The following is a 27,373-nucleotide window of genomic DNA, read 5'->3' on the forward strand; positions in this document are numbered from 1 at the left end:
CCCACACACACAGAAATTGACTGAGGTTTAATTTCTTGGCCAGTCAACGTTTCTCAACCTTGGCACAGTGGATATTTTAGGCTGGACAATTCTCTGTTGTGGGGTAGGGACTGTCCTGTGCTTTTGTAGAATGCTTAGCAGGACCCCTGGCTCTACCCACTGATGCCAGTAGCATCCTCCATCCTGGTTATGACAACTAAAAATGTCTCCAGGTATCGATAAGTGTGCACTGCAGGCAAAGTACCTGTGACTGAGAGACACTGGTCTAGATAAAGGATTCTCAAACTTGAGCCTGCATCAGAATCACAGACTGTGATTTAACTGTCAGGCCTGTTAAAACACAGACTGTAGCCTAACTCCTAGATTTCTGATTCAGTAGATTTTGGGTAGAGCCCCAGAATTTAAATTTCTAACAAGTTTCCAGGTGATCCTGATGCTGCTGGTCCACGAACCAGGCTTTGAGAACCACTGGTTTAGAGAAATAATAGAACATATTATGTCCTAGAGCCATAGATGAAAATTCATATTGCACACTACTTAGGCATATTGTTTTACTTTTGTAGGTATAATGTAAATTTACATTCGAATTGATAATATTATTTCATTATTAAGGAGGGCATGTGTTGCAATGAGCACTGGGTGTTATACGCAAACAATGAATCATGGAACACTACATCAAAAACTAATGATGTAATGTATGATTAACATAACATAATAAAGAAATAAAAATAAATAAATTGCTAAAGCTTCTAAAACATTGTCATTAAACAGTGCAATAGGCAGACACCACACTATACTTTCACTACTTCCCCATAAAACCTGCTCACTAGAGAATTATTTTTTAATAAAGGAAAAGAGTATCTTCAGCTATTGAACACTGTTCCATGGAAAAACACAGACCTTTGGGTGCTAAGAGTTGCCCAGCATGACCATTTACCTGGGCTGTTGGAAATCTGACCTGAAGGATTTTTTGTAGTCAGGCTTCTGGTATGGAATGAATAGGTCATGGGAATAAAAGGTACCTCCTAGGGAATATTGTCAATGATACTGTAATAGTGCTGAATGGTGACAGATGGTAGCTACACTTGTGATGAGCACAGCATTAGGTATAGAGATGCTGAACCACTATCCTTCACACCTGAAACTAACGTAACATGATGTGTCACCTCCAGTCAATTAAACAAAAATGAAAAAAAAATAAAAGCAGGTGATTCTGGAAAAAGAAATCTAAAAAAGACTGCCCTGGGTCCTCACTGTGAGAGATTCTATCAGGTTTTCCTGATAGCCAATATAGCTGTAAGCTTACGCAAAGACTTATCCCCAGATGATAAGAATTGGAAGAATTAACCCATTAAAAGTTGTAAAAGCAGTTTTTCCAGGGAACCTCTGAAAGCAGATAGTACACAGAAGATGACTGCCTGAAAACAAGCAAAACAAAAACAAAAACAAAACCAGAAATCCAGATAAATTTCTCAGCTTCCACTAAAGACCACAGAAACAAGATTCTACTAATAGTCCCATTCTCCTTCACATGTTTATATCCTTTCTTGTTTTGATTTTTGATTGTATTATCCTTTTTTCCAGCTTAAGGTTATCCAATTCTGATTTTCTGTCAAATATCCCCCTTAACTGCTGACTAACTTCTTTAGGTTCTTTTTTTGTTTTGAGAGAGAGAGAGAGAACACAGGGGGAGAGGAGCAGAAGGACAAAGAGAGATAGAATCTTAAGCAGGCTCCAGCCCAGTCCGGAGCCCAAGGTAGGGCTCGAGATCAAGACCTGAATCAAAATCAAGAGTCCGACACTTAACCAACTGAGCCACCCAGGCACCCCAACTTCTTTAGGTTCTAAGGACAATTCCATCTTAATTCTATAATTTATTTCTTTCAAGCTATTGCTAATGCAGTCAACTTAAAGAATTTCTACACATGGCCGCTCCTGGGGAAAACCCCACAAATAATGGACATATATTCAACTGATGATATTGAATTTAATTTTGAACAATGATTTCTGGTCAACAACTAGGCTTTAGGAAGATTAGAAAGATACTATTGATAAACATTCATGGAATGTTTGCAGGAACAACACTTTTGTAAAGTTTTGTTGACAAGAATTGACCAAATTTGATAAAACTTATCAAATATTATCACTCAATCTTAACCACGTGAATCACTCCAACACTCGGTCATACTAGCTTTTTGTGAGCTTTCAGAGGTATTTTCTTGGTATTAATACTGCAAATCAGATCCCAAAGACTCAAACATTTGCTTTTTATTTATTTGAGAGAGCGAGTGAGTAGGGGGGTAGTGGCAGAGGGAGAGAATCTGCAAGCAGACACCCCGCTGAGCACAGAGCCCCACGTGGGATTTGATCCCACGACCCATGAGATCACAACCTGAGCTGAAACTAAGAGTGGGACGCTTAACTGACTGAGCCACCCAGGCGCCCCCCACAAGGACTCAAACATTTGAAACTTTGAGTTATCCTAACAAAGTAATACAAGGTTCAAAATTCTTAGACATAGAAAGAAGTTTAAAGATGGTACAGTACTGTTACATTAATCTTACCAATAATTATACTCTTTTCATACAATATATAGAAGGAAATGTCCTTGTGCTGTAAAGATGGACATATAAAATATTCCTGAGAATCAGAAACTGTTTGTTCATAGTAAAACCAAGATATGCAAAACCCACAGCATTAGCAATTTAAACATACCTCATGAAAGTCTCTTGTCTTCTTATCCTCTAAGGGAATCACATTCTTTTATGCCATGCCAGGACTGTGGGAATCTTAGGCCATTCCAGTGTATCTCTCCCCCAACTCCCTCAGTGGACCATGTGTCCTTTCAAAGAGTCTGAAAATGTCAAGTACACCTGTAATTATACCTGCTAGCTGATGAGACACCTCTTGAGAACTGGAACTGGACAGCCCAAGGTGGTCATCTATTACTGTGCTTCCAATTATCTCTCATAACAAATAACACTCGTCAAGCCGTATAGCAATATCAAACTAGCTTATGTACTTCAGCCCACAGGGTTAGGGGTACTAGAATAGGCTTGGATTTTCTTTGGCCAACTGGCAGGAATCTGTGCCATTGCAAACACACTGGATTAACACCAAAGGTGAGTTGGAACAATCTAGTCTAAGAGAAATAAAATCCTACCTGACTTCAAATGGTTTCTTCCTCTCCTAAGTTAGTTCCCTTATGAGATGGAGCAAACTTCCAACACTTTTATCTGTTTTCAAGTTACTTCATGTCTGCTAAAATATCTGGTTACATTTGGATAATGTTTTAACATGATTTTGCTTTTCTTCAATACCAGGAATCTCAAATTAAGGCAAAGGTTTATCTAACTTTGTGACTTGAACATTTCCACTTACATATAATGAGCTGGTTAAGAATAGTCGCCTTGAGTCAACACCGATGAGGAATTTGATGAGGATGTTTAACAGGAAAAGCATATGCAGTTATCTGGACTGTGTAGGACTGTGCTGTAGGACAACATATCATCTCTTTTTTACATTCTTCTCTTCGTTGCATCATTTTTCTCTTTATTAGCATGATCATATCAAAAAGGGGCTGGATCTCCAACCACAGGGAAAAGTATTTCACTCAGTATTTTGAGAGACACATTTACATAGGCAACCTAACCTACATTAAGGTAATTTTGTTTTGTTTTGTTTCACTTAAGAAACACAATATAGGGGTGCCTGGGTGGCTCAATCGTTGGGCGTCTGCCTTCAGCTCAGGTCATGATCCCGGGGTCCTGGGATCGAGCCCCACATCGGTCCCCCTGCTCCGCGGAGAGCCTGCTTCTCCCTCTCCCTCTCCCACTCCCCCTGCTTGTGTTCCTGCTCTCACTATCTCTCTCTGTCAAATAAATAAAATCTTAAAAAAAAAAAAAAGAAAAGAAACACAATATATATTTTATATTCATCAGGAACTTGTCTAAGCATTTCACTAATGTTAGCCTATTTAATTAAAAAAAAACAACAACTAGTAACAGTGGGTAGTATTATTAACCCCACCTACAGAAGAGGAAACTAAAGCATAGAGAGATTAGATAACTGGTCAAAGACACACAACTGGTAAATGGTAGCCTCAGGATCCAAACCCTGAGATACAACCAGAATTCCAAACTTGCAGAACCAGTTCTCTGAACCTTTGACCCAGAGGGAGAAACTGAATGCCTCTGTTTCCTATACCAGCTAATAGAAACTTATCCACACCTCCAGCTTTTTAAAAGGGCAAGGTCTACATTAAGAGCTTCAGCTTAGTGATTTTTGTAGAAAATTTATTGGGACTTCATCAACATAAAAAGATTCTGCACAGCAAAAGAAACAGTCAACAAAACTAAAAGGCAACCTACAGAATGGGAGAAGATATTTGCAAATGACTTATCAGATAAAGGCTAGTATCCAAGGCCTATAAAAAACTTATCAAACTCAACACCCAAAAAACAAATAATCCAGTCAAGAAATGGGCAGAAGACATGAACAGACATTTCTCCAAAGAAGACATACAAATGACCAACAGACACATGAAAAAATGCTCAACATCCCTCAGCATCAGGGAAACACAAATCAAAACCACAGTGAGATACCATCCCACACCAGTCAGAATGGCTAAAATTAACAAGACAGGAAACAATAAATGTTGGTGAGGATGTGGAGAAAGGGGAACCCTCTTACACTGTTGGTGGGAATGCAAGCTGATGCAGCCACTCTGGAAAACAGTATAGAGGTTCCTCAAGAAGTTAAAAATAGAGCTACCCCAATTGCACTACTAGGGATTTACCCCAAAGATAGAAATGTAGTGATCTGAAGGGGCACCTACACCCCAATGTTCATAGCAGCAATATCCACAATAGCCAAACTGTGGAAAGAGCCAAGATGTCCATCAACAGAAGAATTGATAAAGAAGATGTGGTATATATATATATATACACAATGGAATATTATTCAGCCATCAGAAAGGATGAATACTTACCATTTACATTGACATGGATGAAACTGGAGGGTATTATGCTGAGTGAAATAAGTCAATCAGAGAAAGGCAATTATCATACGGTTTCACTCATATGTGGAATTTAAGAAACAAAACAGAGGATCATAGGGGAAGGGAGGGAAAACTGAATGGGAAGTCATCAGACAGGGAGAAAAACCATGAGAGACTCTTAACTATAGGAAACAAACTGAGGGTTGCTGGAGGGGATGTGGGTGGAGGGATGAGTTAATTAGGTGATGGGCATTAAGGAGGGCACGTGATGTGATGAGCACTGGGTGTTATACACAACTGATAAATTATTGAACTCTACATCTAAAACTAATGACATATTATATATTGGCTGATGGAATTTAAATTAAAAAAAAAACACATTTTACAGGTCCTAGCTGTACATGCCAGGATAAAGGGAATTTCATATTCTGGAAAAGGCTGCTGCTTCTCTTTTGTTCCTGGAGACCTCTCTGTGTGGAGACAATTTTTCAGGTGAGTGTTCATCTCACTGGAGAGAATCACTGCTTTGTGATTCCTCCTCCTTCCTATTCTCCCACAACAAGGTGGGGAAAAGCAAACGCTCTTGTTGGTTTTGGATAGGAAGTGCTGAGTTTCTTTTTTTTTTTTTTTTAAGATTTTATTTATTTGTTTGACAGAGAGAGACACAGCTAGAGAGGGAACAAAAGCAGGGGGGAGTGGGAGAGGGAGAAGCAGGCTTCCTGCTGAACAGGGAGCCCGATGCGCGGCTCGATCCCAGGACCTGGGATCATGACCTGAGCCGAAGGCAGATGCCTAACGACTGAGCCACTCAGGCGCCCCTCTTTACTGACACTTACATCAGAGGAAAGGCAGTCTATTCAATTTGAAAAATAATGCATCTGTACCTACAATGTACCCAGCAGATATACTGTGGAAAATATTCTTGGAAGGACAAAGTCAGGTTTCCTGTCTGAAAAGATAAACCGTATGGAAGGATTTTGGAAGGTAGTGAGTGAATGGAGAGGTAATAACATTTGTAAGGAAGGATGCTTATCCAAGTAACATTTATCTCACACCTGTTGTATAAAGATACTACACGGGCAACATTCTATTTACTCCTTTAGGAAACATTCTAAAGGTGGCAGCTTGTTCCTTGGATAAATGTTAACCAAGAGAGAGAAGTACAGTTGATCCTTGAACAACACAGGGGTTAAGGGCACTGACCCCCCACATAGTCAAAAATCCACATATAACTTCTGATTCCCCAAAACTTAACTACTAATAGCCTACTGTTGGCTGGAAGTCTTACCAATAACATCAACAATTAACCTATAATTTATATATGTATAATATACTGTATTCTTAGAATAAAGTAAGCTAGAGAAAAAGAAAATGTTATTAAGAAAAAATAAAGCTGATCAATTCTTGAGTTGGCTAACAGGGGGGAGCAACCAACTACAAAGGGAAATCCAGGGACATTAGGGATGAAGGAAATGTTATAGATCCTAAGTGTGATGATGGTTTCACGGGCATATACATGTGTCAAACCTGTAGAGGCTGCACACTTATGCATTTAACCATACCCCTTTAAATTTTTCAGCAGTAAAGTTTCTTTAAAAAGATGCAACCACAGCTATAAAGATGCTGACAAAGACTCTCCTTTCCTCAAACAAATAAGTAGATTTAGAAGGGGGAAATGGCCTGTTGGTATCCCCAAAGGAATGATGAACAAATGGGGATGAGGGATAAGGCACATGGACATGGAAAGGTCAAGAATATTAACTCCTTTAAGCAATCTCAAACCTGTTCATGCAGCAGGTTCCAAGAAGCTAATGAGATCTTTGGAAGCAGAAACATCTTCCCACTGAAAGTAAACAACACTGATCTCATCTCTACAAGTCTGTATCTTAACTGATCATCCCAAAGGACATGTGTTTCTAAAAAGAAGAAAGACAAGAATATGCTAGCCACAGATCTGGGAAGCCAAAGTGCTTCAGCACTAAAGGACTAAGTACATAAAACCATCTTTTTCCTGTTTCCTCCACAGAATGATAATAACAAATGCCTATTAATACTATTTTATGCCAGGCACTCTGCTGAGAGTTTTACATGCACTTTTTCATTTCCTTGGTGCCAGGGCATGGATTACCTCATTTGATCATATCATCACTATGCTATATATGTACTAGTATTTTTCCAAGGGCACTATTCGCACCAAGGCATTCCCATTGTGGTCTAAGTTAAAGTTACCTTCCATGCCTTCAACACAGAAACACAACCCAGTGGATTATTCAAACTGTTGTGTAGTTAACTGTCACTGATAATATTAATAATAACAATATTAAAAATAACATTTTGAGTTAATATATGCTAGAAACCCTTCTATACACATAATGTGCACTAACTCATTTAATCCTTACAACAATTTTCTGAGTTAGGATCTGTTTACAGTAGAATTTATTAATGAAATTGGTTAAGTAACCCTTTTTTAAAAAAGTTTTTTTTTATTTATTTATGAGAGACAGAGACAGAAAGAGATAGACAAAGAGAGGCAGAGGGAGAAGCAGATTTCCCGTGGAGCAGGGACCCTGATGTGGGACTCGATTCCAGGACCCTGGGATCATGACCTAAGCTGAAGGCAGACACTTGACTGAGCCACTCAGGAACCCAGTTAAGTAACCTTTTGAAGATTACATAGCTTGTTAGTGGTGACAGTGGATAATCACAGACAGCAACTCAATTCCAAAAGATGTACTTGTGTATTTAAAGAATGTGTTTGTTAAAGTAAATGTGTCTTTAATGATTGAAATTGAGGGTAGTGTAAGAAAGTGAAATGGAAATTATCAAAAAGAGACCCTGTGCTTTCTGCCAGTCTCATCCTCCCTTGGAGGCGGTGAGTACTTAAATTAGAGTGACACCAATAAAGAGCACTGAAGAAGGTCCTGAGCTTGCACATTAGCATAGAACCTGCTACTCTCCTGTGTTCCTGGTGTCTTCTATGAGGTCATCCCCTAAAAATTTTCATTATGCCACCCCAAACTTCTATTACAGTAAGTCTAGAGATCTAGAGTGACTATACTTTCTTTCCCCCTCCTAAGGCAGTTATTTTAGAAGTGGGAAGATTTATCTCACCTCTTACTTTCTATGGTCCAGGTAGAGGAATGTGGATCTAGTTCCTATTGATTCATAATTTTCCATTCCTGGTTGTTTCTTGGTCCTCTCTCCAGACTAAGGTACTTATTAACATGCTCCACTTGCAGGGTTCACAGATGCTGCAGATGCTAGAAAAATCCTTGAGGAAGAACCTTCCTGAGTCCTTAAAGGTGAGAATGGGTCATTCTTAAAGAAACAAGAACTCTGGTTACCACCAGGCAATAAAGAACCCATACACTCCTACGATGGCATCAGTGTAGATAGAGTACATGGAAAGTAGTAAAACAGTACCCAGTCCCTCTAAGCCAGGGTATCAGTGGAGGTCTGGTAGGAACGGGAACTCCCATTACCATAATAACAGGTGGACTCTATCCCCCTATGGTGTCACTGAAGGCTGAATGGGGAACCAGGACTTCTACCTCCAGCGTGCAGTAAGGAGTATCCCTCCCCTTCCTACTTCTTCCCCTGCCAGAGCAGTGTCAGAGAAAGCCAACCAAAACAGAAAATTTAAATAATATCCAGAGTCTCATAGCATACTGTCCAATACTATGTCCAGGATCTATTTAAAAATCACTTATCATTTAAAAAACAGGAAAAACCACAACTTGACTGAAAAAAGAAAATCAACAGATACTAACAATAAGATACACAGATCTTAGAATTAACTGACAAGGATTTTAAAGCATCCATCATTAAATGTTACAATTACAAAAACAACGGCAACAAATGAAAAACTGGGGAGTAAAGAGAAGAGAGTTTCAGAGACCTATAGGACTATATCAAAAGGTCTAACACTTGCAGTATTATAGCCCCAAAAACAGAGGAGACAGAGTGGAACTGAAAAAGTATTTGAAAAAGTAATGGCTGAAAACTCCCCAAATTTGGCAAAATACGTGAACCTACAGATTCAAGAAGCTTAGTGTAACCCAAACATGATAAGCCCAAAGAAATCCAGGCCAACACATATAGTCAAACTTCTGAAAACTAAAGACAAAAGAAAAAATCCTTAAAGCAGCAAAAGGGAAACGATACCTTATTTCTAGGGGGAAAAAAACCCAATTTGAATGACAGCAGATGTCTCATCAAAAAACATGGAGGCTAGAAGAAAATGTCATAGATATTTCAAGGGCTGAAAAAACTGTCAACCAGGAATTCTATACCCAGCAAAAATATCCATCAAGAATAAAGAGGAAATCAAGACATTCTCTGATGAAGGAAAACTAAGAGAATTTGTTGCCAGCAGACCTATCCTAAAAGAATGGCTAAAATAAATTCTCTGAATAGCAAGGAAACAACAAAATAAGAAATCTTGGAACATAAGAAAAGTAGAATGGAAATTGTAAATATAGATAAATACAAAAGACTTTTATTCTTGAGTTTTCTATAGTATATTTAACTGTTGACATAAAAATTGTTAACACTGACTGATGTGGTTATCAATGTATGTAGAAGGAATATTTAAGATTATATAATATATAAAATCTACTATAATTGGAGGAGGGTAAAGGGATGTCAATGTTGAGAGAAGTGAGGGTGGGTTTGACTATAAAGGGGTAGCTCTAGGGGTGGTGGTAATTCTGTATCCTGGTTGTGGTGGTGTTTATATGAATCTACTGGATAAAATGCCATACACACACATTGTGCCAATGTCAATTTCCTAGTTCTGACTATGTACTACAGTGACTTAAGATTTACTATTGGGGAATATTGGGTGAGAGTAGATGGGACCTCTTTGTACTATCTTTGCTACTTCATGTGAATGAATAAAAAGTTTAAAAAAATTAATGTTGGTTCATCCATATTATAAAATGCTATGCAGTCATTAAAAATCATTTTTATTTTTTATAAAAGAAATATGGCTATAATGTATTTATTCAATGAGAAGAGAACATTTCAAAATCAAATGTTATCTGAAAATTTCATTTCAGTTTTCATTATGTATTATGTTTGTACATGAATAGAAGGAAATCCATTAAAGATCTTATTAAGTTTTACAATGGGAGAGTTCATGATTTTCATTCACAAATTATAAGGTCTGAAAATTTTACCATATGAATATTTTTTAAAAGATATATTTATTGGGGCCCCTGGGTGGCTCAGTCAGTTAAGCATCTGACTCTTGATCAGCTCAGGTCACGATCTCAGGGTTGTGATATCGAGTCCCATGTCAGGCTCTGCCCTCAATGTGGAGTCTGCTTGTCCCTCTCCCTGCTCCTCCCCCTGCTTGCAATCTCTCTCTCTAAAATAATTTTTAAAAAATCTTTAAAAGATATATTTATGAGGCAAAAAAGTAGAACCTAAAAACTGTTTGGCATAAATGCTCATTAGGTACCTTCCAATCATAAAACTTCACTATTTCATGGAAATAATCCTTGTCCTGATCAGACAAGGCACTTTACCATCCCTTCCTAACAAGCTGATTCTCTCCCTTTCTTGGAATGCGGCAACCAGAGAAACCCATTCAAGCTAAAGGCCCTAGTGGACAAGAGGCCTGATTTTAACACAGTAGTTATTTGCCCTCAGGAGCAGGTAATGTGCCAGATGTGGAATGAATATGCTTCTGTGTTCATGTTTTCTATGTGCCTACCATGTGCCTAACAATGTGATAGACTCTAGGGATACAGAAATGAATCATAGTGATAGTGAACAAGTCCTTATCCCCAAAAAATCCACAGCCTAGAGGAGAATATAGATAAGTCCACAGACAAATTACAACATGGCATGAAATGTGCAGAAACAGAAGAATGAACGAGATAAAGAAACAGTACAGGTAGAAAGTTAATTAAAACCATATGGTACACTTCCATATTCATTCATTGTTTTGTTTTCAAAACAGGCCCCCAAACAGCATCCTGCTGATGCTAAAGACCAAACACACTTTGTCATTTCTTGCATCTGGTTTGTGGGAATAGAGGCAACCAATGGAAGGATGTGCTAGCTTAAGATTATGTTGATGGCATAGATAAGAGGCTGATCTTTTTTTTAAAGATATTAAAGGAACTTAATATAATTAATATACCAGGCTCTAATAATATTAATATAATTAATATACAAGGCTATACTTCCAAATTGTAATAAATCAATAATTTTTAACTCCTAACCTAAGGGAAAAATATATTTCCTACCTTTAAAAACACCAATTTTGATTCTTTTTTATGGCTGAGTAATATCACATTTTGTGTGTGTGTGTGTGTGTGTGTGTGTGTGTATATATATAAATATATATGTACCACAACTTCTTTATCCACTTAAGTCGACAGACATTTGGGCTGTTTCCATAATTTGGCTATTGTAGATAATGCTGTTATAAACATCAGGTGCATGTATCCCTTTAAATTAGTATTTTTGTAAACCATACCAACTCATTCACATTAACTCACAACTTCTCATTGTGATACTGCCGTCCCATTAAGATGCTGCATGTTATTGAAACCTACTGTCATTAATAAGGTCAATAAAACAAGGCAGAAAAAAATTATATGTGGTGGAGGTTTCAGGGAGAGATTCAGAGATGCTTCCCAGTGGAAATTTTACCAAAGCTGGATGTCGAAATAAGATTTTTTTACATGGTGGCAGGGTAGGATAGAATTCAAAGCAGAGAAAATAGCAATTGCAAAGCATAAGGTCTGAAAAAACAGAGTGAATTAAGGAAATTTAAGGACTAAAATGACATGGTTGTATCTTTAATTTCTTTCATCAAAGTCTTGTAAGTTTTCAGTGTACAGATCTTTCACCACCTTGGTTAAATTTATTTCTAAGTGATTCATTATTTTTGATGGTACTGTGAACGGAATTGTTTTTTTTTTTTAGTTAGTTCATTGCTTTTTTTAAATTTAATTTAATTTTATTATGTTAGTCACCATACATCATTAGTTTTTGATGTAGTGATCCATGATTCATTGTTTTCATATAACACCCAGTGCTCCATGCAGTACATGCCCTCCTTAATACCCATCACAGGGCTAACCCATCCCCCCACTCCCCTCCCCTCTAAAAACCTCAATTTGTTTCTTGGAGTCCATAGTCTCTCATGGTTCGTCTCCCCCTCCGATTTTCCCCCCTTCACTTTTACCTTCCTTCTCCTAATGTCCTCCATGCTACTCCTTATGTTCCATAAATAAGTGAAACCATATGATAATTGACTTTCTCTGCTTGACTTATTTCACTTAGCATAATCTCCTCTAGTCCCATCCATGTTGATGTAAAAGTTGGGTATTCATCCTTTCTGATGGCTGAGTAATATTCCATTGTATATATGGACCATATCTTCTTTATCCATTCATTTGTTGAAGGGTATCATGGCTCTTCCCACAGTTTGACTATTGAGGACATTACTGCTATGAACACTGGGATGCATATGGCCCTTCTTTTCTCTACATCTGTGTCTTTGGGGTAAATACCCAGTAGTGTAATTGCTAGGTCATAGGGTAGCTCTATTTTTAATTTTCTGAGGAACCTCCACACTGTTTTCCAAAGTGGCTGTACCAACTTGCATTCCCACCAACAGTGTAAGAGGGTTCCCCTTTCTCCACATCCTCTCCAACATTCATTGTTTCTTGCCTTGTCAATTTTTGCCATTCTACTAGTGTAAGGTCCCCAAACCAGGCAAAGACCCCATCAAAAAAGAGAATTTCAGACCGATATCCCTGATGAATATGGATTCCAAAATTCTCAACAAAATCCTAGCTAATAGGATCCAACAATACATTAAAAGGATCATCCACCACAACCAAGGGGGATTTATCCCTGGGATGCAAGGTGGGTCAACATTCACAAATCAATGTGATAGAACACATTAATAAGAGGGGAGAGAAGAACCATATGGTCCTCTCAATTGATGCAGAAAAAGCATTTGACAAAATACAGCATCCTTTCCTGATTAAAACTCTTCAGAGTTAGGGATAGAGGGAACATTCCTCACGTTCATAAAATCCATCTATGAAAAACCCACAGCAAATATCCTCAATGGGGAAAAGCTGAAAGCCTTTCCCTTAAGATCAGGAACACGTCAAGGATGCCCACTCTCGCCACTATTGTTCAACATAGTACTAGAAGTCCTAGCAACAGCAATCAGACAACAAAAAGAAATAAAAGGTATTCAGATTGGCAAAGAAGAAGTCAAACTCTCTTTTCGCAGACGACATGATACTTTATGTGGAAAACCCAAAACACTCCACCCCCAAATTACTAGAACTCATACAGCAATTCAGTAATGTGGCAGGATACAACATCAATGCACAGAAATCAGTTGCTTTCTTATACACTAACAATGCAACTGTAGGAAGAAAAATTAGAGAATCGATTCCATTTACAATAGCACCAAAATCCATAAGATACCTCAGAATAAACCTAACCAAAGAGGTAAAGGATCTATACTCTAGGAACTACAGAACACTCACAAAAGAAATTGAAGACACAAAAAGATGGAAAAACATTCCATGCTCATGGATCGGAAGAATAAACATTGTTAAAATGTCTATGCTACCCAGAGCAATCTATACCTTCAATGCCATCCTGATCAAAATTCCAATGACATTTTTCAAAGTGCTGGAACAAACAATCCTAAAATTTGTATGGAATCAGAAAAGACCCCGAATTGCCAAGGAAATGTTGGAAAAGAAAAAAAAAAAAGCTGGGGGCATCACGTTGCCTAATTTCAAGCTATATTACAAAGCAGTGATCACCAAGACAACATGGTACTGGCACAAAAACAGACATAGACCAATGGAACAGAATAGAGAGCCCAGATATAGACCCTCAATTCTGTGATCAAATAATCTTCGACAAAGCAGGAAAGATATGCAATGGGAAAAAAACAGTCTCTTCAATAAATGGTGCTGGGAAAATTGGACAGCTATATACAGAAGAATGAAACTCGACCATTCTCTAACATCATACACAAAGATAAACTCAAAATGGCTGAAAGACCCAATGCGAGACAGGAATCCATCAAAATCCTAGAGGAGAACATAGGCAGTAACCTCTTTGACATCGGCCACAGCAACTTCTTTCAAGATACATCTCCAAAGGCTAGTGAAACAAAAGCAAAAATGAACTTTTGGGACTTCATCAAGATAAAAAGCTTCTGCAGAGCAAAGAAAACAGTCAACAAAACAAAGAAGCAACCCACAGAATGGGAGAAGATATTTGCAAATGACACTACAGACAAAGGGCTGATATTCAAGATTTATAAGGAACTTCTCAAACTCAACACCCAAAAAACAAATAATCAAGTAAAAAAATGGGCACAAGACATGAACAGACACTTCTCCAAAGAAGACATACAAATGGCTAACAGACACATGAAAAAATGTTCATCATCATTAGCCATCAGGGAAATTCAAATCAAAGACACAATACTTCTTTTAATTTTGCTCTGCTTTGTTTTGTTTTGTTTTTTAAGATTTTATTTATTTATTTGAGAGAGAGAGCATGAGCAGGGGGAAGGTCAGAGGGAGAAGCAGATTCCCTGCTTAGCAAGAAGCCGGATGCGGGACTCCATCCTGGGACTCCAGGATCAAGACCTGAGCCAAAGGCAGTCGCTTAACCAACTGAGCCCCCCAGTTCCTGGCACTGAGCTCCTAAAACCCTTGGAATTTCTTAAGCAATGGGGTAACAGAAGAATCTATTGTTATTCACAACAAACCCCTTTCAAACATACCTGAGTCTATGCTAATAGGGTGACCCTAGGTGGGTCCCTAGATAGCTTCAGGAAGGGGAAGGTAGCTGGTTGCCAGAGGAACCAGCCATGTGATTAGCAGGTCAGAACTTTCAGCCTCACTCTTGAACCTCTGGAGTGGGGAAAGGAACTGGAGATTGAGTTTAGTTACCAATGGTCAATGATTTAATCAATTGTGCCTATGTAATGGAGCCTCCATAAAAACCCCTAAATGATAGGACTTGGAGAATTTCCTCTTTGACATATCCACATGCCCAAAGGGTGGCTCACCCCAATGCCACAGGGACAGGAGATTGTGCGCTCAGGATACTTCTGGCCACTCCCTATGTGCGTTTTCATCTGGCTGTTCATTTGTACTCTTTATAAGAAATCAGTAAACATAAAGTGCTTTCCTGAGCTCTGTGAGCCATTCTGGCAAATTATGGAGGCTGAGGAGGGGGTCATGGGATCCTCTGATTTATAGCCAATCTGTAAGAAGTACAGGTGCCCCGGACTTATGACCGACATGTGACCATCCTGTGGAACTGAGCCTCTAACCTGTCGGTCTGTGCTCATTGCCAGTGTCAGAATGGAACTGAATTGTTGGACATCCAGTTGGCCTCAGAGGGTTGGAGAAGTGACGTTGGAAAAGACACCACATAGTTGGTGTTGGAGGAAAAGGAAAACACTCTTGTTTGATGTCAGAAGTAATGTGAATAAAAACAGCTGAAGCTTTTTATCCAATTTTGAGTGTAGGCTTTGGAATCAGACATCCTGGGTTGGATCCCATTTTCGACACTCACTAGCTTAGCTGGCCCCGAAAGTGTTGTTTGATCTGTCAGGCCTCCAGGTCATTAACCTTTCTGTGGGAATAACTGCTTGTATTCTCTCAGAGTCCTTGTGAGAAGTGTGTGAGACCCGTGAAGTGCTCGGACAGTACCTCACGTGTAATGACTGAGACATTTTTGGCTAATTATAGTTATTGTCATGAATAAATATTATTTTCCTGATTTCCCTTTTTTTCAATCTTATTATTGATGAATTTTATTTAAATTTTGCCCTCATGGGGCACCTAAGTGGTGCAGTCGGTTAAGCGACTGACTCTTGGTTTCTGCTCAGATCGTGATCTCAGGGTCATGAGATCCAACCCCACATCAGGTTCCACGCTCAGCACAGAATCTGCCTGGGACTCTCTCTCTCCCTCTGCCCCTCCTGCTTGTGCTCTCGCTCTCTTGCTTGCTCTCTCTTTCTCTCTGAAACAAATAAATCTTTTTTAAAAAATTTTGCACTCATGAAAAATTTTTTCTCTTCTTATTTTAGGATGCTTACAACTTTTGTTTTAATATCATCGTTTTAATTTATTCTTTATTTTACAGCAATTTCTGGTTTTACACCTGCTCTCACTTGGCATAACTATTCTCTTGTGTTCTCTTGGTTTTTAGCCCTGTTTGCGGTTGGTCTCTAGAATGGTTGGCAGAATATGAGTATAAGGAAGTGTAAACAGTAGAGAGTTCACATTATAAAAAATGGTTTCAAACAAGGGAGAAAGAGAGGGAGAGAGGCTCCTCCTAGCACCCCCACTGTGTCTGAAAACAGATGTCTTACACCAAAGTTCCCAGCCTACTTCAAAATGTGTTATCAAAGAACCCCCATTCCAGAAGCTCAGGGGCATGAGCAAACACTCCCCCACTCCCTGCCCATAGCACATTTGATCAGTTGGGAAGGAGATGCTTCCTTTTACTAACAACTTTTACTAACAACTCAAGCTGCCCAGTGCTTGTCCAGTGGCTGGATTTCAGGCTAAGGCTGACAGACTACAATGCCACTGACTAGGAGGGGTGACTCAGGGTGGAGCGACATGCTCCCAGCCTGCCCGTGATAGGGAACCACACGGAATTAGTCTTCTATCTCAGCCCTGAAGCATGTATGTCTCTGAGCATGGACTGGGGCCAGGCATGTGACTCTTCTTTTATTTATCCCATCCCACTTCCAACGTCCTGGCGGTTTCCTTTACTGGGATACAGTCAAAGGTGAATGCTCTAGACTGTGGCAGTACTGAGCTACCCTCACTCCTCCTGCCTCTGTGGGGTGTCTTTGAAGGGCAGGAAGGTTTAGGTGCATCACCTGTTTGCAGGTTTTCCAAGCCTGCAGCTCCTATTCCAGGCAATTTAGGCCTGAGAAAGACGAGTCCTATGGTAAACAAGCCAAGTCCCTATGTTAAGATTATATACCATAGCTCCCCTCCAGCCTTCCCATCCTACTCCTCCAAGGGGACACACCAGAAGCTGAACTCCCAAGGCAGTTTGCTAGCCTTGCCCAAGTGGAAAGGGTCTCCAGTGGTGAACATGCTGTACACAGACTCCAACCCTAGCAGCCTGTGTATGAATTTATTTCAAGATTTATTCACAGGCATGGGATGTTCCCCGTGTCTGACTCTCCCTATTATTTGGGCTGCTACAAGTTTATGGTACAATCCTCCATGTAAACCAGAGGGACTCATTTGAGCTTCAGGTGCTGGCGGACAGGTGGCCTAAGTTTAACACAGTCATCCTCTGCCCACAAGAGCAGGTAGGAGTGACTGTTCTTTTATTGGAACCTGAGCTCATTTCTCTATGATATGCCAGAGCTAAAAAGAACATGTCTTGTGTTTGCATAGATTCCCCCAGTGTTCCCAAGTCCATTCTAGTTCTGTTTCTTTTTCTAACCCATCTGGGAGATGATATATGACCTTGATCACTACATCAACACTTAGCAAGTCTATTTTATTTTATTTTATTTTATTTTTTTTACACATCCAGGGGATTGCGGCACCTGGGTGGCTCAGTCCGTTGAGTGTCCGATTCTTGATTTCAGCTCGGGTCATGATTTCGGGGTCGTGAGATTAAGCCCCATGTCAGACTCTGTGCTCAGGGAGTCTGTTTGAGATTCTCTCTCTGCCCCCACCACCGCTCCCTCTCTCTCTCTCTTAAATAAATAAATCTTTAAACACCCAGGGGATTTACAAGAGGTCCCTCGCTGGCTAAGCATCATTAACTAGAAGTAGCATTTGCAGATTCAAGGTGAGGGCATGTTTGGGGCCATTTGTGGGAACAAGATGGGTCCAGTGGGAGCACAGACCTTGGCAACCAAGGTGGAGGGGTGAAATTCTGTGATTAGCCTGACCTATAAATAACTTTTCTGCTAAATACTCTTCTATCCATTCTTTATCTGAGTAAGTCCTATTTGTCCTTCAGGGTTTAGCTTAAAGCCCACTTCCTAAGAGACATCTCCTCCCATGCCCTAGAAGAGTGTACACTTGGCCCAAAAGTGGAGCAGACCCCAAATGGGCAGCAACTGGAGGCCTCACAGCAGACTCCCTCTTGCAGGGAGCTGTGAGCTGTGCACCACCACTGATGATGCTCTAAATGTCCTGATTGTGAATTTGTCTTTCTATTTGAATCATTTCTTTCGAATGGATCCCCAGACGTGGAAACCCCGAGTTAAAGGGGAGTGTGCAGAAATATCTGTCTTATACACACAGCCAAGATGCCCTTTGCAGGGACAGCTCACTGAGTGAATGTACTGGTGTCCTGCTCCTTCCTCATCCTCCACTCAATCCCACACACGGAGCACCAGGCTTCCCCTCCTCCAGTCAACCCCACACACGGAGCACCAAGCTGTCCAGCGAACATGCATACGTGGCTGGCACAGGCAGGACTTGAAGGGGGACACTGATGCCCCACTTCCAGATACATGACATACCAGGAAGAGTTCAAATCAAGCAAGAGGAGATTTGTGACATTTGCATATTGTGCAAAAGGCAAAAATAATCATTTCAAAAAGGAAGGAAAGCCCAACACTCACCACACTGTTGATGAACATTGAAGATATTATCCTAAGTGAAATGAGCCGGTCAACAAGACAAGCACTGGATGATTCCACTTATCCGAGGTACCTAGAGCAGTCAAATTCCCAGAGACAGAAAGGAGAATGGTGGCTTGCCAGGAGCTGTGGAGAGGAGAGAATGGGGAGTAGTGGCTTAAAGGGGTATGCAGCTTAGGTTCTGTAAGTTAAAAAAGTTCTGGAGGTTATTTGCACAACGTGAATAGACTTAACACTCATGAACTATACAATTAGAAATGGTTACAGTGGTAAATTTTATGTTACGTGTGGGTTTTTTTGTTTTGTTTTGTTTTTTGTTTGTTTGTTTTGTTTTTTTTACCACAATCGGGATAAAAAAAATTTTAAGTCCCTTCAGGGCACAAACCACAAATCAGTGATGTCGCTGTCTGCACTGCCCTCTGCTGGTCAGTAAAGCTGATGCAGGGAGGAACACTCGGCTTCTAGAGTAAAATCAAATTCCCTATTCCATGAGCCTTTTATTTTATGGTCACTCATGGCTTTTAAAGCAGGCAGAAAGTATGCTGCTGGGGGTAAAAACTCAGTTAAAAGGCTGCTCCATAAACAGAGGAGGTTGAAAGCCACCCCATCCTTCACGTTTTCCCCTTATACTTGCCCCTATAACTAACTATACCTCCATATCCTCTCAACAGTTATCCCAGCCTCTACCAAATAAACCATACGACTTTAAAGAATGAAACTTATTTAGAGGTTTAATCCAGAATCCCCATCAGCTTGAACTCAGGGTGACAAAGGCCTTAAGACCCCCATCTGGAATTTAGGCCATCAGACTAAAAGTCTCCCAGACCTCTCAAGTCTTAACTGGTGTAATCTTGGTTCAATTCCTCTTTGTTCCTCTCCTCCCTCTTCACGTTCACAGACGTCTACAGAAAGGAAGTTCAAGGAGATTAAGTCCAAGGTTACAGAGCCACTGAGCGCAAAGCTGTACCCCAAATCCAGTTCAGCCAAATTCTTCCTATTTATTTCGTTTTTCATTGTTGTATCTTCCACACTCTTAGCAGCACGATTTCCTTGTCCTTATTTTTTTAATTTTATTTTGTTTAAATTCAATAAATTAACATATAGTGTAGTATATTAGTTTCAGGGGTACAGTTCAGTGATTCATCAGGTGCATATAACACCCAGTGCTCATTATATCACGTGCCCTCCTTAATGCCCATCACCCATTTACCCCATCCCCCACCCTGCACCCCTCCAGCAACCCTCAATTTGTTTCCTATAGTTAAGAGTCTCTTATGGTTTGTGTCCCTCTCTGATTTAGTCTTATTTTATTTTTCCCTCCCTTCCCCTAGGATCCTGTTTTGTTTCTCAAATTCCACAAATGAGTGAAATCATATCATAATTGTCTTTCTCTGATTGACTCATTTCGCTTAGCATAATATTCTCTGGTTATATCCCCAGCTCTGCAAATGGTAAGATTTCATGTTTTGATGGCTGAGTAATATTCCATTGTATATATATATACCACATCTTCTTTATCCATTCATCTGTTGAGAGACATCTGGACTCTCCATGTTTTGGCTATTGTGGACATTGCTATAAACATTGGGGTGCAGTGCCTTTGGATCACTATGTTTGTATCTTTTGGGTAAATACCTAGAAGTGCAATTGCTGGGTCATTGGGTAGCTCTATTTTTAACTTCTTGAGGAACCTCCATACTGTTTTCCAGAATGGCTGCACCAGTTTGCATTCCCACCAACTGTGTAAGAGGGTTCCCCTTTCTCAGCATCCTCACCAACATATGTTGTTTCCTGCACTGTTAAGTTTAGCCATTCTGACTGGTATGGGGTGGTATCTCATTGTGCTTTAATGTGTATTTCCCTGATACCGAGTGATGTGGAGCATTTTTTCATGTGTTTGTTGGCCATTAGTATGTCTTCTTTGGAGAAGTGTCTGTTCATGTCTTCTGCCCATTTTTTGACTGGATTTTTTGTTTTTTGGGGTGTTGAGTTTGATAAGTTCTTTACAGATTTTGGATTATAGCCCATTATCAGTTATGTCATTTGTGAATATCTTCTCCCATTCTCTAGGTTGTCTTTTGGTTTTGTCGACTGTTTCCTTTGCTGTGCGAAAGGTTTTTATCTTGATGAAGTCCAATAGTTCATTTTTACTTTTGCTTCCCTTGCCTTTGTCCTTATTTTAAAAAATAATAGATAATGCTGTTAATAACGCTGTGATTCTGTTGAAAGCATTTTCTTTCTTCCTCTGTGATTTTATTTAAGACCATTTTGCATCTTCTTTCCTTCCTTCCTCCCCTCCTCTCTCCCTCCCTCCCCTCCTGTATTCCCTTCCCAACTATGCATTGAGAGACAGGTAAGGTATGAAATGAGACCTCCCCAGGCAGGGCCAATATTTAGCTAGTAACCTCAGAAAGCCCATTTCCAGCCAGTGTGGATTCTGATTGGCTGGGACTGCAACGTGCACAGCATTAAATATTTGGACTACTTCCTCTGCTTATCCGAAAGGGTAATTGTATGTGTGTCCCCTGGAAAGCTCCGCTGGAATAAGGATGGCCCAGATGCCGTGAGGCAGGGTGGGGCGTGGACTGAGCCTGGGATGTGGAGCCAGGAGGCAGGGACTCAGATCCAGCCCCGCTACAATCTCTTTTGTGTGACCTTGTGCACATCACTTTCTCTGGGAATCAATTTCTCTGTGGGTAAAATGAAAGTGTGTATGGCCTTGTACCATTTTGGTAAAAGAAAACCATGTGTATATGTGCCTTTCACATGTGTGAAAAGAGATACACCCATCTGTTCACGTGGTAATCTCTGGGGAGTGGAACAGGCTGAAGGAGGTCTTTATCACTTTATCTAATGTCTTTACTCTTTTAATTTTCCATGACAAGCATTTGTTGTGATTTTTTTCAAGTTAATAGCGAAGAAAGTCCTATTTGTTCCAGTTTTGGAGGAAGTCACACTTCTTATCCGAGGCCACAGAGCCTTGGCATCTAACTTAAGGCTGTCCTGCCTGTATGTTCCTTATGCTGCCTCTGAACAATTAGGGGATGTGAGTGCTGGGCACCATTTGACCCCCTTGTCCCCAGACCTCAGCAAATGCTGCCCTGGGCTGGTAACAAAACATCTTCAGAATTTTCCTTGCCCTCCTCCTGCTTGCATCTGATCCACATCAGCAAATGCTCAGCCACCACTCAGCCAAAGCGCGTTTATCTTCTCCCCTGTCCACTGCTATAAGATGACCAAACCTGCCCCAGGTCCTGGGAAAGAGCTATCACCAAACACGATGAATTTCCAGACTCCTTTAGATTTCCAATGACATGAGGTGTTTGTTCTTAAGTCACAAGCCCAAGGGACTAAGCAGGATGTGCGAAAGCAGCATGATTACTTGTTCTTGTCAAAGGAAGATACACAAGCAGGAGGAAAAGGCTTTAGCGTCTCCCCAGAGAATAGTCTTCTTGCTAGCAAATAATCCACCCCAAAGTACCTTATGAGAAATCAATTACACTTTTTAATAAAAAAGAATGCAAAAATAGAGATTGGAAGGAACCACATGTAGCTTTGGATTCAGACCAACCTGGGTGCAAATCCAAACCTTGAATAAGTCACTTAACCCACTTTATTAAATGGACACCTTATTTTGTGCCAGGTACTCTGCTGGGCATTTTACACTAATAGCTCAAGTCTGAAGAGGTTTGTATTGTTCTCAATGTATAACAGATGAGAGAAGTGGGACTCTGGGAAGAAAGCCACAATGTGGGAGGGCTCAGCTGATGAAATTGCTAAGGCCCGGATTCCAACTCATAGCGGGACAAGAAGGCCAGCACCCATTCCTCTGGATGGTGCCCCCTCTGCCACACATGTTGGGGAGAAAGGACTTGCTCTAAGTATGTTGCAGAAACCAGATCTACCTAGGAGTGATCCCACTGGGTTAAGTGATCCCAAATCCAGCCCCTGACACTGCTTAGGAAGGACAGGCACAGATCCGTGGATGGTGTGTTTCGGCATTCGACGAACCTAGATTCAAATGTTCCCTCCACTATGTACCTAACTGTGACCCTGGTAAAGTACCAGGGGTCTTTGAATGACTTCTCTGGGCCTCAGATTCCTAAAAAGTAAAAGGCAACTGGTGAGAGGTTAAAATAGGGTCATACAGCACCTCGCCAGAGGCACACTGAGCTCCTCTCGGAGCTGCTGATCTCAGGAGCAGAGCACCCCCGGAGAGCTCCAAGCTGGGAAAGGAGCATGACAGTTCTTGGACCCCGGACTACTTTGGGGTCGCTAAGCCCCCTTCAGAAGCTCAGCCCTGCCCATACAGCCGGGCTCGGGAGCACTGACACGGCCACCCTAGAGCTACTTCGAGCCTGCCCCAGCCGGAAAGGGGCTGCTTTCTGGACTATCTGCCGAAGGCCCACAAGGAAATCGGCCTGCAGTAAATGTGACCTCCCAGCCACAGTGCCTCACGCACAAGCTGCCCGGTCAAGGGGAGAAAGACCCAGTTTTCCAGGCTGTGCCCCTGGGCCACTTCCTCATTCAGTGCAATAGCAGTAGCAGGGCCCTACGTGCATCCCGTGACCAGGAGCCCGTGAGAGACTAAAATACCAGGTGCTCCACAGAGGAGATGTGATTTTCTTCACAGAGCTCACGGAGAGCGCGCCGAGCTCACTGCCCACTGGCTCGGCTGCACCCACACCTGGGCGGCCTCCATCGACGCCCCGCTCTCCCTCCTCCCGGGCCTCCGCGGCGCGCTCTCCGTCCGCTGCCGGGACGTGGAGATGCACAGCCTGGAGTCCCGGCCGGTCACGCCACAGCACCTACTCGGGGAAGGCCCCGAGCCCTGCACCCCCAGACTTGCAGGCCGCCCTTCGGCAGCACCTGCGGACCCTGCGAGCTCAGGAGACCAGCGGGGCCGCGCGGCCGAGCCCCTGGCGGAGACGGCGTGCCGAGGTTGCGCGCGCGTACTCACCCGCCAGGACCAGGTGAGGCGAGAGCCGCTAGCCGCCGCCCGCGGGCAGAGCGACGTCACGTGCGCCGCCTCCGCCGCGTCTTCCCACGCAGTCCCGGCGGGCGTGACCCCGCAGAAGCGGCGGGAGGCCAGCGGCAGGTAGGCGCCCGCCGTGCTACAGGTGGGCGGCCTCCGCGCGCCGCGCCAGCCGCCGCCACTCCGCGGTGCCCGCGCTCCCGGGCTGCCTGAGGCGCGCGGCGCCCGCCTTCCACCCCCGAGCCACCGGAAACGGGGCTCGCGCGCGGGCGGCCGCTGTGCCAACTGACGTTGGGGGGCGTCTACCAGGAGGGCGAGGCCGCGTGCATGTAGGACGCACCCCGAACCCGCTCGCCCGCAACGCCTCTTGCCCTGCCAGCTCCCGCGGACGAGCTGAAGACGGGCGCGCCCCGCCCCGAGGGCCGGCTCTTCTTCCCTCCCCGCGGCCAGGCGGTGCACCCCGCCGGGAGGAGCACGGTGTGGGGGTGCGCCTCGCAGGCCTCCCTGCCCGCCACTTCGGGCGCCCTCTTCGGAGGCCCCTACAGCCCGCAACCCAGGCCGGCTCAGCGGGGCCCAGGCCTGCCCCTGCTACTTCCACCCGCGGGCGCACCTCAAGGTGTGTGTGAGCAGTGACTTAGAGCTGGGTGCAGCCCAGGCCGTCCCCTTTGGGGGTGTCTTCAGCCGCCAGGTGGAACACCCCTTGGGCCTTGTGAAGGACCAGAGAGCCCTGGGCCCCTGAGGGAGATGTTTTATCTGGACAGCCCCACGGCCCACCCCACGAAGTGCCCCTCAGAGTACAGCTAACACCAGGGTGGCCTCAGCGATGACCGCCAAATCCTCTCCTGCCTCAGGGCTGGGCCCCTCTTGGACCGCCAGCAGACAGCTGACCGGATGCCCGCATTTCTTCCAGGCCCCCCTTGCTTAACAGCAGCAGTACCCACAGGCTCTCTGTCCTGGTTGAGTCCAGTGGGCATTGATCCGTGAGGCTGCAGGACTGCTAACAGGCCAGCATCCATGACCCATCCCCGCCGGCCCAGAATGTGGGCCATTGCTGGCACCTGGGTGGGCACCATTGTGGCTGTGGTGGCTCTTGCTCTGGGCATAAGCTCTGCCTGCAGTTGCTGCAAGAAAGGGGGGCGGGGAGGGGGTACAGGAGACCGTAAGGAGGCATCCTGACAGAGGAACAGAGGGCCTAGGGGCCACCCAAGCCACTGCAGAATCCAGCCCAGTCCGAATGCATAGATAATGACAAGAATTCTGTCCAAACTTAAAAATAACCAGACTCCTGCATCATTACTAATTAAGGTTTTAGCCCATTCTCTTCCTTCTGCCACCTAGATAAAAAGTCAGACATCCAAACATAGAATTGGTTGCACTTTGGGAAGGCACCATTGTAGAACTGAAGTGTGTTTCCTCAGACCCTCTTCCAAATCACCTAACACTCAAGTCCTGTCAGTCCCTTGCCCTGACACCATCTTGCTGAGAAGCCCCACCCTCTCCACTGTGGTTCACAGGTCGCTCTCCCTTTTTGTAAGGAGCCAATAAGCCCAACTTTGTTCAAATACAGGTGTATTCCTGATGGTCTTTGGTAGGAAGGAATCAACAGGGCCACTGTTTTGGAGGGATGTACCATGAAGCTTAGCTTTGGAAAACTTACATGTGCCCCCAAAATCTACCTCACTCCCAACCACCCCTATCAGAGCCTTCCCGGTGGAGGTGCTGTTTAGCTCGGGTATGCCAGAGTGAATTGCCATTCCCTAACCCAAGACAGCAGTCTCTTGGAGAGCCATTTTTGTAATGTTCTTGAAACATTGAGCTGTCACAATGTGCAGATAATTTTTTTTTTAAGATTATTTATTTGACAGAGACAGTGAGAGAGGGAACACAAGCAGGGGGAGTGGGAGAGGGAGAAGCAGGCTTCCCACGGAGCAGGGAGCCCAATGTGGGGCTCGATCCCAGGACCCTGGGATCACAACCTGAGCCAAAGGCAGACGCTTAATGACTAAGCCACCCACGCACCCCTCTTTTTTTTTTAAAAAGATTTTATTTATTTGAGAGCATGAGTGGGGGTGGTGGGGAGACAGGGCAGAGTGAGAAGCAGACTCCCCGCTGAGCAGGGAGCCCAATGCAGAGCTCTATCCCAGGACCCCGGGATCATGACCTGAGCTGAAGGCAGATGTTTAACCAACTGAGCCACCCAGGCGCCCCACAATGTGCAGATAATTCTGATGGTGATGTGCAGAGGTGAGTGGTAGTGCACTGGATACACAAAGATGTGTCATCAAGACTCACAGTTGAGTGGGTCAGACACCCACAAAATAGAAGTTACTCATTGTGGAAATGTCATAGAGCTTCCAACAGAACATTATGAGAAAGTGAATGAGGGACACAAATTCTACGTGGGAAGGATCTGGCAAGGCTTCCTGGATGGGACAGGACTCAGTCTCAGGTAGGCACATTTTCAAATAGGTTCAGTTCTGCTGGCCTGGGAGGATTCTTTCAACAGATTCTTTCCTTCCTGATAGTCTCAATTCTCCCCTGACAATACATTTCTATTTGCCTCTTCTCCTACCTCACACACTCCTTCAATCTCCCAGGAAGAATCCTCTCTTACTCCTCTCAACCTCTTTAGCAGGCATGTCACTGTGAGTTGGTCACTTGGCATGAGTTCTTGACCCAAATTGACTATGAGCTCTTTGGATGGGGGGGGGAGGGATAGTGTGCTCACCGTAGTTACTTCCAGAGCTCAGCATCAGGCAGAACACCTAATGAGTACAAGTTTGCTGAATGAGAGAAAACCAGAAGTTGTCTTATGGGACCCCAAGTAATAAGAGCCAGCTATCAAATCCTTTTAGGTTACCTGTTCCTCTGAGATTATTAAATGTATTATTTCATTAATAAACCAGTTTTAAGCCCCATTTTGCCCATCATAAGGTTCTTGAATAAATAGAAACGTGAATAAAACAAGTTTTCACCATCTCAAAATATTCTAGACAAGTAGGCTAAATAAGTAAACAAGTAAGTTAAGTAAATAAATAAATAAATAAATAAATAAAAGGAATGGGCAAAGGGGAGGTAGCAGCATGGTGCACCCACCCAACATCCTGTCCCAGGCACTGACAGAATGGAGACCACTGGGCTACCGTCAGGGAGTTGTTCCTTGGACACTACACAATGTTGTCTCCTGGAGCAGCCTTGGACAACGGGGTTCTTGCTATCTTATGGACACTGCAGGCCACGTAAAATAAAGAGGTCTCTGTCCTTATTTTGACTTCTGAAGAGCTTAGAACCAAATTTTGGCCCTTTCTATACATTTTTGTCACTAAGTTCAATCTTAGTTCCAACTTGGCTATAATGAAAACCTTCTCGGGAGATGAAAATTTGCCCAATTTGGAAGGTGGAGAGTAGGGCGATTTCTTGATATGCCTTAGGACAACTAAAGCTCTGGTGACTGTCAGAATCACAGGGGGCTCTGCACTTGGATTTGGACAAGGGGACCCTTGCAGTTCCCTATAAAACTAAGGCAGAAGAACTGACCTGAGCCCTGGTGATTTTTCCTTATCTTTCCTTCCTTCTGGTCTTGGTCTTGTTCGTGCTAACTTTAAGAGGGTCACTGATATAAAACCTTGAATGGTTCCTCATTGCCTGTGGAATGAATCTAAATTCCTTAGCATGATGTTCCAGGCCCCTGTGGTGGAGCCCTAACCTTCTTATCCAGCTTCATTCCTCAGTACTCACCTCGCCACTC

This window comes from Halichoerus grypus, chromosome 11, assembly GCF_964656455.1.
Source record: "Halichoerus grypus chromosome 11, mHalGry1.hap1.1, whole genome shotgun sequence".
Classification (NCBI taxonomy): domain Eukaryota; kingdom Metazoa; phylum Chordata; class Mammalia; order Carnivora; family Phocidae; genus Halichoerus; species Halichoerus grypus.